The sequence below is a fragment of the Rhinatrema bivittatum genome, chromosome 10 (genome assembly GCF_901001135.1).
Source record: "Rhinatrema bivittatum chromosome 10, aRhiBiv1.1, whole genome shotgun sequence".
Taxonomy (NCBI): domain Eukaryota; kingdom Metazoa; phylum Chordata; class Amphibia; order Gymnophiona; family Rhinatrematidae; genus Rhinatrema; species Rhinatrema bivittatum.
The window spans coordinates 78,670,044-78,683,725 of record NC_042624.1 but is presented as its reverse complement, the minus strand read 5'-3'; the positions used below and the strand labels follow the sequence as shown (position 1 = coordinate 78,683,725).

The following is a 13,682-nucleotide window of genomic DNA, read 5'->3' as shown; positions in this document are numbered from 1 at the left end:
TAACTACCATTAGTTTATAAAAAACTTAAATAAAACTCAACAGTTTGCAAACTTATTTGAATATTTGATTGATAGGTGAGCAACTAACCTATCTAAAGAGTATCTAGAATACTGAAGGCTTCTTTGAAAAGATGAGTTTTTAAGGCTTTTTAAAATTCCGAGACAGAGCCCTATCCTTAGCAGGTCTGAAGAATTGGAATACATTGCCTTTAGACTTAAGGCTTGAGTCACACCCACATTCATTAAAAAAACAAAAACAAAACAAAACTCAAGACATGGCTATTCGAACAAGCATTCAGATTGTCAGACTCAGTCCCTACCATTTTATTTTATTTTATCTATTCAATTTTGTTTCTTATTTTAAGTTCATTTACTATACTCTCATTTATCATGTTTACTAGATTTATTAACATTTTATGTGCAGTTTGTGTCATTTGCTATTAACTATTAATTAGATTTATTCCTAATATTATTTTAAATGTCTTAAATGCTTTTATGATTGTACATTAGTTTGGCGAGGATATCTTTTATTGTTCGATCTTTGATGTAAACCGCTATGAAGCCTTCACAAATATTGGTATACAAAAAGTGAATAAATAAAATAAAAATAAATAAATAAATATAGAGATTAAATCAAACTAGAGATACAAAAGTCTGGAAAATGAATTATTTTACCTTTGATCAAAAATGCCCGTAAATATCTTCCTTACATAGTAACGACGGCAGAAAAGGACCAAAATGGTCCATCAAATCTGCCCAGCAAGCTTCTTATGGTAGTATCTTCCATGCTGTGTAGGTTAGCCCCATGTTTCTCTTTTACTGGGTGAAGAGCCTTTTTGAAAATTCAGTGGTGCTTGACATGATTTCCTTATGGACTTGGCTGAAGAGGCAGTCCTGTGCTTTTTCCCTTTGATATGTGTATCAGTACCCCAGACAGTAAACATCAGGGCCCGTATTGGTTGTTGTCTGAATCCAATATTTCTTACCACCCTATCCCCCCACTGACAAAGCAGAGTGTGATGTTGCAGTTGCGTCAAGGGAATCAAGGCTTATTGGTTAAGGATAGTAATCCCTATACCTTCTGTTAAGGGTAGTAACTGCCACGCCAGCAAGTTACCCCCCCCCATGTACTCTTTTCTTCATTTCCATCCTCTAGCCCTTAGGGATCCACAGTGTTTATCCCATGCCCCTTTGAATTCTGTGATTGTTTTCGTTTTCATCATCTCCTCCGAAAGGGCAATCCAGGCATCCACCACTCTCTCCATGAAGAAATATTTCCTGACATTGGTTCTGAGTTGTCCCCCCTGGAGTTTCATTTTATGACCCCCTAGTTCTATTGATTTCTTTCCAGTGGAAAATGTTTGAAGTTCATGCTTCATTAAAACCTTTCAGGTATATGAAGGTCTGTATCATATCTCCCCTGCACCTCCTGTCTTCCAGGATATACATATTTAGATCCTTCAGCCTCTCCTCATAACTCTTCCGATACTAACCCCACACCATTTTGGTCACCCTTCTCTGGACCACCTCCATCCTGTCTCTATTCTTTTTGATTCTAGAATTGAACGCAGTACTCCACGTAAGGCCTCACCAAGGACCTGTACAGGGGCATCATCACCTTTTTCTAATTAGTTATTCCTCTCTACGTAGCCCAGCATTCTTCTGGCTTTAGCTTTCATCATGTCACATTGCTTTGCCATCTTCAGATTGCCAGACACAAGAACCCTTTTTTGGTCCATGTACATCAGTTTTTCACTCCCCATCATACAATACTCTTTTGGATTACAGTATGCCAGACACATGACTCCGCACTTCTTGGCATTGAATCCCAGCTGTCAAGTCTTTGACCATGCTTCAAACTTTCTTAAATCACTTTTCATTCTCTCTACTCCATCAGACATATCCACTCTGTTGCAGATCTTAGTAACATCTGCAAATAGACAAACTTTACCTGCTGTCCCTTTCACACTGTCACTCACAAAGATATTGAACAGAACCGGTCCATCACCGAACCATGTGGCACTCCACTTAAAACTGTTCTCTCTCTTTAGAATAGGTTCCATTTACCATTACATATTGTCTCATATCAGTTAACCAATTTGTAATCCACGCCACCACCTTTGCACTCACTCCCAAGCTTCTCATTTTATTCACAAGCCTCCTCTGTGGGACTGTATCAAAGGCTTTGCTGAAATCGAAGTAGATCATATTGAGCGCTCTTCCTTGATCCAATTCTCTAGTCACCCAATCAAAAAAAATCTGATAAGACCTTCCCCTGGTGAATCCATGCTGCCTCAGGTCCAGCAACCCACCTGATTGGAGATAGTTCACTATCCTTTCCTTCAACAGCATCTCCATTAGTTTTCCCCACACTGAGGTCAGGCTAACCGACTTGTAGTTTCCAGCCGTCTCTCTGCTCCCACTCTTGTGAAGTGGGACCATAACTGCTTTACTCCAGTCTTGTGGCACTACTCTTGTTTTCCAGGGATCTACTGAACAGATCTTTCAGCAGACCAGCCAGCACATCTCTGAGCTCCCTCAGTATCCTCCAACTTTTAAAAGCCACTCCAAAAATATCTAGGTGAGTCAAGTTCTCTCACTGGCTGAGGATGGAAGATAATTCTATATTTTCCTTCCCAAAAGCCTGCATGTGTATAAGACCTACCATTCCTGTTGTGCAGGAGACTCAAGTTGCCCAACCATGAGGCCATCTTCCCTGTGCTATTTAATTTGCCTTGAAGAGTTGAAGCAGATTCTTCAACTAAACTCTTTCCTGGTTTGCCTTTCAAATTACCTGATGATTTGCCTACCTCTAAAAGCAGGTACAAGTGTGTGTATGCGGCTGCATGCTACCAAAAAGGGAAAGGGGAGAATTAAACAGGGCAGAGGAGGAGGGAGTTTGAGAATGAGAGCACAACAAACCTAAGAAAATGGGCAAGAAGACTGATGGAAAGAAAGAGAAGACAGAGTGAGTGATGAAAGCAAGAGTAAACAAAGGGAAACAATAAAAGAAAAGAATGATGCAGTAGCAAAGATGCACAAATTGAATTAATAGAGGCTCAATAACAGCTGATAGAAACTGGCTCAGCAGGAGGATCTGTTCTGTTTTCATTTATTCACAATTGTATCATGTCTCTAGCCAAGTGGCAGCAAATTTCAAATTCCAATTTAACCAGCTGTGAAAAAGTACCTACAAATTGAATATTTCCTGTTAGCTGAAAAAATATGTTGGCTTAAACTATTGCTTTAAAATGATAAATGCTATACTGTGTATTGGCTTTTTTCTCAGTGTACTCAGTCTCTAAGGCTTTTTAGCTTTAGGCCTGGTTTCTTATTGTCCTAAGACAGGTGCAACAGGTAGGCTGAAGTAAAACTAAAAGAAAAAAAATATTTAAAACATCCAAGCAGGGTATTTTAGTTAATATCTTCAACTAAATCTATTCTTCCCCTCCCCCCAAGTAAATCAATGAAACAGAATTAGAAAATACTACATGCTCTCAAAATTTAAAAAGCACGTTCATGCCATCATTTTAAGCTCAGCAAAACTTTTGCTTTCATTATCGAGAAAATAGAACTCACCTGATATTCTATTTTTTTTTTTCAATTTGTTAATAATGTGAAAAAATGATCTTCAATACATTTGTTGAATAAAAATGTTCAATAATAGGCAATTGTAAAGCTTTTCCTTAACAGGTGACCCTTTTTGCATTACTACAAATGTTTTCATTTTGTGGTTCCCAAGGCCCGTGGGACTTTTTTTTTTCAAAACATTTTTAGTGATTAAGATGAGAAAATAGTTACTTATTTTCTTGGAAAGTATATTATCTGGAAATGTATATACCGATAGTATAGGTTTCTTAACAATACTCAACAACTTAGCACACTGCATTCGTCATACTTTTTTCGGGAGTTTTCGTATCTAATTTACCACCGGCTTGAACTGGAAAGGGATGTCCCCGCAGCAAAGAAATCATGCTCTAATCCGTAATGTCAAATTCAACAGTCGCACATTGCTTTGTATTGATTTACTCTTTTATTACCTCGTCCGCCACAATATTTCAGTGAAATTTAATGGAGTTGTTTTTTTTTTTGCCCGAATGAAAGATGGCTGCCGAGTGCCTCAGACTTGGTTGGTTTCTTTCGCTCTTTGAAACTCGGCATAGGGTCGCAGCGCGATACGTTACTCCGGTGCGAGGTAAGTCGTTTCTCCCCAAGCTCAGGCAATGCCTGAAAGGAACGTTCAGTTTTCGCCAACTTCCCCCAGCCTTTTCCTTCTCCCCTCCCTTTTCTCAACGCGCCTAGCAACGCGCATAGCAACCACATATAACAGAGGCCGGCGGGCGTGGAGACGTCGCGACTCCGGCGCGCGGAACGTGGCTTGGTGCTGCTGAGCTGGAGGACCCTGCTTGTCCGTCCCCGCTTGGGAGCGTGCTCGGGAGGTCCCGCCGTTGCGGCTGGGTTGTCGAGCGCTGTAAGTTGCTCGGCCCGAGTCAGTAAGTTGCCTTGCGGAGGTAGGCGCCTGGGACAGGGGGGGATGGGTGAAAGCCCGACGGCCACTGCCAGATGATCGCTGCTAACGGAAAACCATACCGTCGCTGCTGCCCTGTGTGTTTCGGACTTTCACGGCCTTGCGTTCCTTTAAAATCCACGCAAACTACTTTTTTTCCGGGTGAAGGTTCATCTTGGACACGTATTATGTAGCTTTCTGGATGTATCGCTGTGGGATTTTCACATTATATTCGAACTTTAAAGTAAAGTATATTGTGGCCAAGGATGTAGAGAGATGTTAAGGTACAGGGTTAAGCAACTGATAAAATCAATCTGGTTGTAACTGTCATCTTCATTTTCACGTAAGCAATTTATTTAGTATAAGGTGGGTTACTTTTACAGCTGTTTGTTTGCCCTTGATTACACATCCTTTTCTGTGATCACATCTGAGAACATAAAGTATCGAAAGTGTTTCTTCTTCGGGGTAGACAGGGTTTTACTTTGACCTTCTTTTACTAATTTAGGAGTAGGACGCCTCGGATCTACACTGTTTGCACTGGAACCAGACATGAATTTAGAAAAGAGGGTAGGGTGGCCAACTTTTTCATGGACCATGACTGGAAACCCCACTAAGCTCCATGCTTTGGTAGGAGAGAGGGTAGGTTACAGACTACTGTCAGTTGTTGATCCACTCATTACTTGGCTTTTGAGCCCCCCTCAATATAGTTTGTTTTATAAAATTAATCTTTCAACTATCTTCTTAAGCACATCAATCATAGCCTCTCCCATGCAGTTTTGCTGTATCACAACTAAAGTCTTTCTAATACACACTCACCTCCATAATTCTCCATAAACACATAGCCTCCTGTCTTATACACACACACTCCCAAACACACAGCCTCTTCTCTCAGATACAGGTGGTTTGCTCTTCCTTTCCTTAAAATCTTCCCTACATGCAAGGTGTTGCATATAGGGAAAAATAACCCTTGCTGTAGTTAAATGATGTTAGGTTCCATATTAGGAGCTACCACCCAGGAAAGAGATCTAGGCATCATAGTGGATAATACTTTGAAATTGTCGGCTCAGTGTGCTGCCGCAGTCAAAAAAGCAAACAGAACGATAGGAATTATTAGGAAGGGAATGGTTAATAAAACAGAAAATTTCATAATGCCTCTGTATCGCTCCATGGTGAGACTGCACCTTGAATACTGTGTACAATTCTGGTTGCCTCATCTCAAAAAAGATATAGTTGGTTAGAGAAGGTACAGAGAAGGGTGACCAAAACATTAAAGGGGATGGAACAGCTCTCCCTATGAAGAAAGGCTAAAGAGGTTGGGGCTGTTCAGCTTGGAGAAGAATGCACATATACATAGGGAATCCAATAGCATTAATTTGTAAACTTTAATACATCATTTCCCAATTTAACAATAAATTTAAAATGTATTAATATGAATACATACACATAACCTTCATAGGTGTATCCATTAATACATCATTAGTGCAAAAGACATGTGCAACCTCAAATGCATAACCACCCCACCATAGCACCAGTAAACTAGCAGCAAAATCTTTAAAAACCCATTCCAAACATACTCATACATTCAGCCACACACACTCCCCATCCACTAAAACCAACCCACTCTAAGACCACCAAAATTCTTCAGGTAGAGAATATCTTCATCAGGGCATGCTCAACCGAATATTTATTTCATATGGGAGCAATCCACCACGTCCCAACAAGGATCCCTGTTTCGCCGCAGCTTCTTCAGGGGATGATTTACTCCCAGTTCAACCGGAGATTAGTGAAGCCTTCCACCTCAAAAACACCACACCTTCATAAGAACCAGCGACTGATATTTCCTTCAGTGAATTAACACAAACACAACAGTTATCTGATACAAATAAAATATCACACATCAGCTCCCTACTCTCCTTATCACCCACACCATATACATCCAAAAAAACTCACTTCCTCCACAAATTTACTCAGAAAAACAGCTGCATATCGCATATATGGAATCACCACCTACAGTAAAGAGGAAGTAATAAGACTCCTACAGTATTTAATACAAAATCACCAAAACACCAAAATATATAAATCACAGAAGCCAACCTTTTGAAAATCTTCAACACGCTTCACATGTTATAATATGCTGTTTCCATCTTCTCAAACTTAATTCGCTTTACATGTACCTATTACAAAACAAGGTACGCAATACACAACCATCAACTTCTCAAATTTCACAAAGCTCACGTTGACCAAAAAGCCTACTGTTCAACACCATTCTTACCTCACAAATTATACAGCTCAATTTAAGGATACCAAACTCTTCTCCAAACTTCAAAGGCACACCGAATGTCTTGCAAACCAGCAAGTCTTCAGAACGAGGCGCAGCTATCCGGATGGGGAAAAAACTCCACATATAAACCCATATCCTTCAACCACACCCAACACGTCACCCGTACTGCATGCTACCGACAACTAATAACATAGCACCATCATCCACTACCTCACCACGTACCACGACGTAACCAATCACAACCAACCACGCACACAATAACCCACTCACCAACACCATACATCACAATATCTACATAGAGGGCTATAGTGTATTCTTCAAACCCAGTAAACGCCACAACGTATCCATAACAATGCCATCCTCCGATGAACTTCCATGCAACCAATTCACAATACCGCACTGCATTCGATCAGTTCAGACTCCAAAACACACCATTCCCAACGCAAACAAACTCAAGCCGAACACATTCAATCACTCACGATATAACTCGTATCCCGTACATACCATGCACAAGACATCCTCACCACCATCACTCATACAATCATACACTAATCACCAAACACACCCGAGCCACACGCCATACTCAACAACTCACGATTATACAAGGCACATACCCATAAACCCCATAAAACCCATACACACAAAACTAACCATATTACTAATTCATACTATGCAAACCCCACATTCACACTATAGAATGCTTCCCAATCAACTCCCATATTCAAGCCATGGGGTTGCACTGATCGCCACCAAAATATAAATTTCTGTTCAAGCTTCCATAGGATGCTAGTCACATCACCTTGAATGTTAGCCCTAACCTGAGTAATGACAAAGAATTTTAATTGATCATCCCCATGCTTCATTTTGTTCCAGTGTGCCACCAATGGTGCTCCATCCTTTTTGATCCTCAAATTGCTTTTGTGTTCAATGATACAAGATCTAATTTGGTGTTTCATATGGCCAATATATAACAATTGGCAAGGACACAATATACCATACACAACCCTCCTGGGAGTGCATATATATTCCTCATTAAATCTTGAGTGATTGAATGTGTTCGGCTTGAGTTTGTTTGCGTTGGGAATGGTGTGTTTTGGAGTCTGAACTGATCGAATGCAGTGCGGTATTGTGAATTGGTTGCATGGAAGTTCATCGGAGGATGGCATTGTTATGGATACGTTGTGGCGTTTACTGGGTTTGAAGAATACACTATAGCCCTCTATGTAGATATTGTGATGTATGGTGTTGGTGAGTGGGTTATTGTGTGCGTGGTTGGTTGTGATTGGTTACGTCGTGGTACGTGGTGAGGTAGTGGATGATGGTGCTATGTTATTAGTTGTCGGTAGCATGCAGTACGGGTGACGTGTTGGGTGTGGTTGAAGGATATGGGTTTATATGTGGAGTTTTTCCCCCATCCGGATAGCTGCGCCTCGTTCTGAAGACTTGCTGGTTTGCAAGACATTCGGTGTGCCTTTGAAGTTTGGAGAAGAGTTTGGTATCCTTAAATTGAGCTGTATAATTTGTGAGGTAAGAATGGTGTTGAACAGTAGGCTTTTTGGTCAACGTGAGCTTTGTGAAATTTGAGAAGTTGATGGTTGTGTATTGCGTACCTTGTTTTGTAATAGGTACATGTAAAGCGAATTAAGTTTGAGAAGATGGAAACAGCATATTATAACATGTGAAGCGTGTTGAAGATTTTCAAAAGGTTGGCTTCTGTGATTTATATATTTTGATGTTTTGGTGATTTTGTATTAAATACTGTAGGAGTCTTATTACTTCCTCTTTACTGTAGGTGGTGATTCCATATATGCGATATGCAGCTGTTTTTCTGAGTAAATTTGTGGAGGAAGTGAGTTTTTTTGGATGTATATGGTGTGGGTGATAAGGAGGGTAGGGAGCTGATGTGTGATATTTTATTTGTATCAGATAACTGTTGTGTTTGTGTTAATTCACTGAAGGAAATATCAGTCGCTGGTTCTTATGAAGGTGTGGTGTTTTTGAGGTGGAAGGCTTCACTAATCTCCGGTTGAGCCGGGAGTAAATCGTCCCCTGAAGAAGCTGTGGCGAAACAGGGATCCTTGTTGGGACGTGGTGGATTGCTCCCATATTTATTTATTTATTTATTTATAATTTTTATATACCGACATTCTTACATCCGATGTAAATACATTTCCATAGTCTAATACAATGAACATTTCTAATTAAAATTGTTAACAAGTGAAAAGAAAAGGTAAAGAATTGGAATAAAGGTTAAATTACAGAAATATAAATATGAAATAAATATTCGGTTGAGCATGCCCTGATGAAGATATTCTCTACTTGAAGAATTTTGGTGGTCTTAGAGTGGGTTGGTTTTAGTGGGTGGGGAGTGTGTGTGGCTGAATGTATGAGTATGTTTGGAATGGGTTTTTTTAAGATATTGCTGTTAGTTTATTGGTGCTATGGTGGGGTGGTTATGCATTTGAGGTTGCATTTGAGGATACCCCTATGAAGGTTATGTGTATGTATTCATATTAATGTTTTAAATTCATTGTTAAATTGGGAAATGATGTTAAGTGATTGTGATGTATTAAAGTTTACATATTAATACTATTGGATCTCCTATGTATGTGTGCATTGTTTAACTGAGTAGGGGGGGTCTTTACTCTCTCCCTTTGTGAATACCATATCAGCTTGGAGAAGAGACAGCTGAGGGGGATATGATAGAAGTCTTTAAAATCATGAGAGTCTGTTATTTACACTTTCAGATAATAGGACTGGGAGCACACCATGAAGTTAGCAAATAGCACATTTATGACTAATCAGAGAAAATTCTCTTTCATGCAACGCACAATTAAGCTCTGGAATTTGTTGCCAGAGGATATAGTTAGTGCATTTAGTGGAGCTGGATTTAAAAAAGGTTTGGATAAATTCTTGGAAGAGAAGTCCATTAACTGCTATCAATCAAGTTGACTTAGGGAATGGCCTCTGCTATTACTGGCATCAGTAGCATGGGATCTTCTTGGTGTTTGGGTACTTGCCAGGTTCTTGTGGCCTGGTTTGGCTTCTGTTGGAAACAGGATGCTGGGCTTGATGGATCCTTGGTCTGACCCAGCATGGCAATTTCTTATGTTCTTAGCCTTTCACCTGTGTCTCCCTTGTGCTACCTGTTTCTCAATAATCTCTCCCCCCTCCTCTGTGCATTCCTTTCTTGTGCTGCCCTCCTGTCTCTAGTCCCCTCTCTCCCTCCTTCTTCCTTCCTGTCTCTCTCTCCTCCTTAGTGCCTTCCTTTCTCTATTTCCTTTCCTCCTGTCCCCCTGTCTTCTTTGTGCATCTTCTGTTTCTTCCTTCCCTTCCCCCATCTGTCTCCTGTGCTCCTTCATGCTCCCACTGTGCCTCTCCCTCTTTCCTCGCTTGCTCCCCATGCATCTATCTTCCTTTCCCTCACCTTTTGCTCTGTCCCCTCTGTTGCTCCCCTTTCCCCACCCTGTAACTCTGGCTGTCTTTTTCCACCTTGCCCTCCTCAGTGACTGTATCCCTTGGCTGGCTTGCTGCAGCCCCTCTCTGAGGTCTTGGTTCATCACTCAGTAAGGGAGGGGGAGGGACCCAGCAGGCATTGCTGCAGAGATCTGTAGAGCCACTGGGAACTGAGGGCTGTGCTGTGCCCTTCCTCCTCTTCCCATCTCATCCAATCACAACACAGGAAAGGAGGCAAGAGGGCGGGAACACAGCACAGCTCTCGGCTCTATCTTTCCCTGCAACCAGGGAGTTGTGGGAAAGAGAAGGAGCCTCTTGCAAAAGCTGGATTTTCAGTGTCCGGGGTGTCCAGTACAGCTGAAAACCTGGCTGTCCGGTCCAAAACCAGGCAGTTGGCAACCCAATAAGAGGAGCCAAAGCTAAACTGATCATAGAAGAGTTAATGTGAGACTTTCTGGGATGTGGCTATAGAGTCCTGAACTGCCCTGTGAAGGGAGGCTGGAGAATACATAATATGGGCACTGTAGCTCTGGGCCCAGCCTGTCCCTGTTTGCCTTCTACCCCCGCGCCACACATAAAATAGAGCATTCGGTAAGAGTCAGCAGGCAGTTTTTGTGAAAAATTCAGACCATAGCTTAACAACCAAGAGTACAATCACATCATAATGCATCCTAACAGACTATCTAAGGTTTGGCTTATAATATATATTCTAGTCAATGAATCAGTCAACCACTTTAGTCCTGGAGGGACTTCTGCGCTACTGTGGAATGTAGAATTTGTGCAGAATTCCCCTCCTGCGCAGTTACACAGAAATTCCGTTTTTCTGTGCAGAATTTGGCAAAGATAAAGCAGGCCCCGATGTGCTGTGAGTGAAGCCTTACCTGCTCGTGGCAAAGGAGTAGATCCCGGTGAGAGAGAGTGTGTGTGTGTGTATAAGACTGCGATCCTGGGGTGTGAGAGAGAGCATGTGTGAGGGTGCTTTGGTGTGGGTGCCAGAGAGAGAGAGAGAGAGAGAGCCTATGTGAGGAGATTGTGAAGGAGTGTGTATATATGTGAGAGATTGGGAGCTGGTGTGTGTGAAAAAGTGATTGGTGTGTATATGAGGGGGCCTGTTTGTGAGAGGGAGCCTGTGTGAGGGTGTGTGTACATAAGAGAGTCTGTGTGAGAGAGGGAGCCTATGTATAAGGAGGGGGTGTGAGTGAGAAAGGGAACCAGCATGCAAGGGTGTGTGAGAGAGAGACATAGGTAGCTTGTGTGAGGGTATATGTGAGAGAAAGGGAGTCTCTGTGGGTGTGTGTGCAAGAGAGAGGGAGCCTGTATTGGGGGGGGGGATGCTCAAAAGAGAGAGGGAGCCTGTTTGAGGGGCAGTACTGAGAGAGGGGTCAAACTCTGGGAGTGGAGATAGAGGGGGGGGGGGGGAGAGATAGTGGCAGGTGTAGTAGTTGGGGCCTAAGAGGGCAAAGTGATGGGAGACTGGCTAGGAGAGAAGGGAGAGAGGGTGGAAGAGACACTTACAGTGAACTTCTAGGGAAATTCTGCTCAAAATATTTAACTCTGCCTCTTTATTTAATAACTGTTTTCTGTATTACATTTTAAATAATACAATATACATGACAGTGTTATCTCGACCAATATAAATTATGCAGAATTTTAAATTTTTTTGTGCAGAATTCCCCCAGGTGTGCCACTTGCAGCTGGTATGCCTGCCCAGCTGTCATTGACCTGTCAGACTAACCTGGCTGAGGCAGGGAGTTCATAACCTATCAGATACACCAAGCTACACTTGTCTACCATTATTTTCAGCTCTCTGTGCGTGCAGCCTGCCCGACCGAGGCTGCTGTTCTTCTGCTTGTGTTTACCATTCTCACAGCCTACCAGACCGACCGGGCTGTGCTCAAATTACATCTACCTCTCTGGCCTAAATCAGGGAGGCCTTAGAGTATTGTTAGGTCCCTATACATTTGTCCTTCAGTGATATGTCATGCCAACCCTGCATCTCCCACTAAGCTGTATTAACTCAGTTAAATGAGGGGGGTCGGGAGGCTTATTCCTTCAGCTTGCAGCACCATGGAGGCAGCTCCTCTTTATGCCATTGCAAGGCTGCCCCGCCCCCATACCTATATCAGTGAAGCAGCTCCTGCTTCCAGCCTAATCCCTGCTTACCATGCAGGGCTGGAAGTTATTGCTCATGGCTGAGACTAGCAAGGCTCGTTGGGCACTGTAGGTCTCTCTTAGTCCATCTCTGTTTGCCTACTATCCTCTCTGACCCCACCCCCACCACACACAAAATAGAGCATGCAATGCAGTCAGTCTTTGTGGAAAAATTCAGGCCACTGCTTTATTTATCAGCCAAGAGTACAATCGCATCATAATGCATCCTAATTATCTAAGGTTTGGCTTACAATGTATAGTCAGTCAATTAATCGGTTAACCTAAGTTGTCCCCAGCTGCCATCGACCTGCTCGACTGACCCAGTCGAGGCAGGGAGCACATAGCCTGCCAGACTGACCTGACTGTGCCTGTCCAACATTATTTTCAGTGCTTTATGCATGCAGCCTGCTAGACTGACTTAGCTGCTTTTCTGCTTGCATTTACTGTTTTCACACACTGCCATACCGATCCAGCCATGCTCTTAATTGAATCAGCTCAGAATTATATCTACCTCTCTGGCCTAATTCAAGGAGGCCTTATGGAGTATTGTTAGGTCCCTGTACATTCATCCTTCAGTGATACTGTCATGCCAAACCTGTGATCTGCAATGTCTCCCACCAGGGGATAGGACAGTACCCTTGCTTGTCCTATCTTCCCCCCATGCACTGTAGCTGAAATTCCTGGTATGTAGAGCTGCCTGAACTTCATCCCGCAAGGTGCACGCTAGGATGTGTGTACTAACTGAGAGATGCACGCCTTCTGGCCTGTACCGCTCCAGCCAGTCCTCGCAATTGAATCATGTCTCAGGGCCACCACCTGGATCGAAGCAGATTTGGAGATTCCCAGAAAAAAAACCCCTTTCTCCTTCCATGGACTTGGCATTCTTTACCTGAAATGTGCCTCCCGGCCTCTTGCATGTCATTCTAAATCCAAACAGAACGCCCTCATCACAATGTGCAGCTTTGGGGCCCATTGCAGGTGACGTTACTGAGGTGTCTGCATCTTTAAGTGATCTCTTGTGGGCGCAGTGGCAGCCCTTGAGCTCTCTTTTGGCAATGCATTGCTGGGGGCCCACCCCCACAGTTAGCAGATGTGTACTTGAACTTACAGGCATGCATCCGTGCACACTGGCCATTGTTGAACTAACAGCAAGGTGTCTTGGCAGTTGTTGGTCGAGGGCCCAGCATAGGAGAGAGTTCACCCTGCTCTATCCCATAACCCTCAGTCTGGCAGGAGACCCTGGTGTCTCCCGCCAGACTTCACCCTGATTGAAAGGACTGTGGCTGC

The 13,682-nt window shown here is 42.7% G+C and overlaps 1 protein-coding gene and 1 long non-coding RNA gene across 14 annotated transcripts in view; one reads left to right on the top strand and one right to left on the bottom strand.

Moving 5' to 3' along the window:
- The window catches only part of LOC115099830, a 45,696-nt gene extending 41,415 nt beyond the window's left edge, over positions 1–4,281 (bottom strand). For all 6 annotated transcript variants that reach the window (XR_003858889.1, XR_003858888.1, XR_003858891.1 and 3 more), the window contains exon 1: positions 4,041–4,281. This is a non-coding gene — a long non-coding RNA (uncharacterized LOC115099830). The remainder of the gene's footprint in view (positions 1–4,040) is intronic.
- A 70-nt stretch (positions 4,282–4,351) lies between these two features.
- Positions 4,352–13,682, top strand: part of BRDT (bromodomain testis associated) — a 108,159-nt gene continuing 98,828 nt past the window's right edge. For 3 of the 8 annotated variants that reach the window (XM_029617681.1, XM_029617675.1, XM_029617682.1), the window contains exon 1: positions 4,377–4,511. The gene's annotated coding sequence lies outside the window, so the exon portion shown is untranslated. Of the gene's footprint in view, positions 4,512–13,682 lie in introns of all 8 variants that reach the window. The other 5 variants (XM_029617679.1, XM_029617676.1, XM_029617680.1 and 2 more) reach the window with 5 other exon arrangements.